Raw genomic sequence first — 3,998 nt, 5'->3', positions numbered from 1 at the left:
ACATATTCGGGGAACCCTGGTTTGCGCTGCGCAAGGACAGCGCCGAGGCCTACACCGCTGGCGTCTGTGTGTACCTCCGTTGGGGCCGTAGGATCGTAGTGGCGTAGTATGGGAGGCGACGTCAACAAACGACGGAGCTTTGCGAAAGCGTCGTCGCACTCTGACGACCACGAATGGAGGGGCCCGTTACTTCCGAGGAGCTTCGTCAGTGGCGATATGATAGTCGCGAAATTTCGAATGAAGCGCCGAAAGTAGGAACAGAGTCCGACGAAACTAGTTCTTTGACGGACGTAGGTTTGGGGAACTCGGTCACGGCCCGAAGCTTGGCTGGATCGGGAAGAATTCCGTCCTTCGACACGACGTAGCCGAGGATTGTCAGCTGTCGTGCTGCGAATCGGCACTTCTTTAGATTGAGTTGCAGACCGGCGTCGCTCAAACGCGTCAAAACATGCCGTAGGCGTTGAAGATGCGTGGAGAAGTCCGGAGCAAACACGACGACGTCGTCGAGGTAGCACAAGCACGTGTGCCATTTCAGGTTGCGCAGAACGGTATCCATCATGCGCTCAAAAGTGGCGGGCGCATTACACAGCCCAAACGGCATGACGTTGAATTCGTACAGGCCGTCGGGCGTGACAAAGGCGGTCTTCGGTCGAGCGTCATCAGCCATAGGTACTTGCCAGTATACCTGAGCGCAAATCGAGAGATGAAAAGAATTCGGCGCCTTGCAGGCTGTCAATCGCGTCGTCTATTCGCGGCAGTGGATACACGTCCTTACGAGTGATCTTGTTAGGTCGTCTGTAGTCCACACAGAACCGCACAGAACCATCCTTCTTCGCAACAAGAACGACAGGAGACGCCCAGGGGCTGTTAGAGGGTCGAATGACATCGCGTCGAAGCATGTCGTCGACTTGCTCGGTGATTACACGTCGTTCTGCGGGAGATACGCGATATGGACGTTGCCGCAGTGGCAGGTGGTCGCCAGTGTCGATGCCATGCGTAACGGCCGACGTGCGGCCGAGAGAAGTTTGAGCGACATCGAAAGACGGGCGAAATTCTTCCAACAGGTCCAGAAGCTGAGAACGCTGGACCTGCGTAAGGCTGTCAGCTATGGAGGAACCAAATACGTCAGCGGGTGATGAACCAGACGTCGAAACAGCACTGAGCGTACTGGAACTTCGGCCGTGCGAGTCATCGGGCTCGTCTATAACTTGTGCGTCTTCGAGGGGTTCCACGCTGCCGAGACATTCCCCTCGCACCAACGTAACACTGTACGAAGAGGGGTTGATTACAAAAATAGAGGTGCTGCCCTGAGTGATTTGAACGGTCGCGAAAGGCACCAGCAAGCCTTTCCTCGTGCGAACACGGTCATATGGCGACAGGAGTGCAACGGTGTCGGATAGACTGGCGCAGTATACTGACACCGCCGTTGACGAGTTTGCAGGCACTTTGACGTCGTCTTTGACGAGTACCTTGCTCGCAGCCGATGGACTGTCTGCCGGCGTCAAATTAGAGAGTGGTGAGAGCTCTATTTCGGCGGGTGCGCAATGAATTACGGCGTCGTGGCGGGAGAGAAAATCCCATCCGAGGATGACGTCGTGAGAGCATGCAGGAATTATGATGAATTCGACGGCGTACAGAGCGTCCTGAATGATGACACGGGCTGTGCATACCGCCGTCGGGTGAATACATTGGGCGCTGGCTGTACGGAGGGAAAGACCGGAAAGTGGCGTCGTCACTTTTCGTAGCAGGCGGCTTAGTTTAGCGTCCATAACGGATACGGCGGCTCCAGTGTCGATAAGGGCAGATGCGCGAACCCCGTCCACAAAAACGTCTATCACGTTCGATGGGCTTCGCTGAGGGCTTTCGCAGTTCGATAGCGTCGCAGCCCTTGCCTCGTGGACTGCGACGGCTAGTTTTCCTGGTCGCGTGCGACCGGACGTGGGCGCATCGGCGACAGTGAGCGACGTCGGGGAGACGGAGAGCGCCGAGTAGATGGAGCTCGGCGTGACGTCGGTGACAGAGGCGTAGGTGGGGCGTAAAATGTGCGGTTTGTCTGGCTGGTGGCGGGCGACACGACTTGAGGCGGCTGGACGCGGTTGCAATAACGCGCCACGTGGCCGGCGTAACCGCATGCGAAGCATATGGGGCGGTTGTCAGGTGTGCGCCATCGGTTTGCTGGAGCAAGGCCCGCCCATGGCGCAGGACGTGATTGACGGGGCAGCGACTGATATGACTGCATCGTGGGCTGCGGTCGTGGCCTCTGCATTACGTCGGCGTAGGTGGCCGGCACAGCCGCTTCGAAGGACTGATGCCTAGCGGCGGCTTCGGCGTAACTGTGTGGGGCTGCCGTCGGTATTACTGGGGACGTCCTTGCGACAACTTGGGCGTAACTCAGTGGTGCAGGAGCCGGATGGTGCTGGTGGTACTCAGGCATGACCTCCGCGATTTCCTGCTCAATCGCTCGACGGAGGGGAGGGAGAAGGGTGGTTGACGGCTGGTGAACGTACTGAGGTTGAGCAAAGTCCAGCAGTGAGAACTGGCGCGCGATTTCCTCGCGCACGAATGACTTCACCTCTGCGAGCAAGGCGGAGTGGTCGGACATGGTCGACAAGCCAGCGAGCTCGGCGTCGCGGGATGGAGAGCGACGGGTCATCGACCGCTGCCGGCGCAGCTCCTCGTAGCTCTGGCAGAGCGTGATGACCTCGGCCACTGTGCTGGGGTTTTTGGCGAGCAGCATCGTGAAGGCATCGTCGTCAATGCCTTTCATAATGTGCCTCATCTTGTCAGATTCCGACATGGTGGCCTCGGCTTTCTTACACAAATCGAGGACGTCTTCAATGTAGCTGGTAAAGGTTTCGCCGGCCTGCTGAGCTCGTTCTCGCAAACGCTGTTCGGCCTGCAGCTTACGAACGGCAGGGCGGCCAAACACGTCGACGATGGCGGTCTTGAAAGCGGACCACGTCGGGAAATCGGATGCATGGTTGTTGTACCACATGCCTGCCACACCCGCGAGGTAGAAAACCAAGTTGCTCAGCTTGCCGGCTTCGTCCCATTTATTGGGGACACTCACCCGTTCGTAAATCGTGAGCCAGTCCTCCACGTCGGTGCCATCCGCGCCGGTGAAGACAGGAGGGTCGCGGATACGGGGGACACCGGGACAAGCGGTCGGAGCTGGAGGTGGCGTTTGCTGAGCGGCGTCTTGCGGCATGGTAGATGGCACGGTACGGGATCGAAGCTCCAGGGGCATCAGATGGAGACCGAAGTTGTGGGGACGGTACAGCACTCTCCACCACTTTGTAAAGGCGTTTATTGACGGCGGGATCGATGGCGACGATGCGCAGCGACGACAGTAACGACAGAGCGCAGACTCACGAGCAAGCGCACGAGGGGCGTGCTCTCCGAGAAGAGGCGAAGAGGGCGACCCACTAGAAGGCGCTCAAGAGGGCGGCCCATTACAGCGTTCTAATGCTTCTGTACATCGGCAACACTTTGGTTGCATCAAATCATGTACATAAATAGAATTCGGCCTCTACATTGCCTCATTCTTGATAGGACAACTATGAAACACCACCCCGCCAGCGCTTCATCAACCTAGCGAAAAGAAACACTTTCATGTTGCTATCTCAAAAGAATATGCTTAGGAATCCTCTCCAACTTTTTTTCTGCAATGTCGCTTCGAAGTATATTAGAAAAATATTTTAGAAATATTCGAGAAATATTCGAAAAATATTCGATTCAATTTGCACTCACACTTCAATATTGGAATTCGCTTTGCACCCAAAATTTTGCTATTCGCACTGCTCTACTTAAAAGCCTTAACAGCAGTCAGCTATGAAAGGCAAATCACGGTGGCGGTGGAACAGATGTGTACAACCACGTTAGCTTGCAAAGAAAAAAAAGGAGAGTAGGGCAGGGTTGTAAGGTGGTGAAGGTGATGATGCCACTTGTCCCATTTATTAAAAAAAAAAAAGGAAAGAAAGACAAGTACAATGTGCTGC

The sequence above is a fragment of the Rhipicephalus sanguineus genome, chromosome 10 (genome assembly GCF_013339695.2).
Source record: "Rhipicephalus sanguineus isolate Rsan-2018 chromosome 10, BIME_Rsan_1.4, whole genome shotgun sequence".
In the NCBI taxonomy this organism is placed as follows: Eukaryota; Metazoa; Arthropoda; class Arachnida; order Ixodida; family Ixodidae; genus Rhipicephalus; species Rhipicephalus sanguineus.
Note: the sequence above shows the minus strand (reverse complement) of the source record.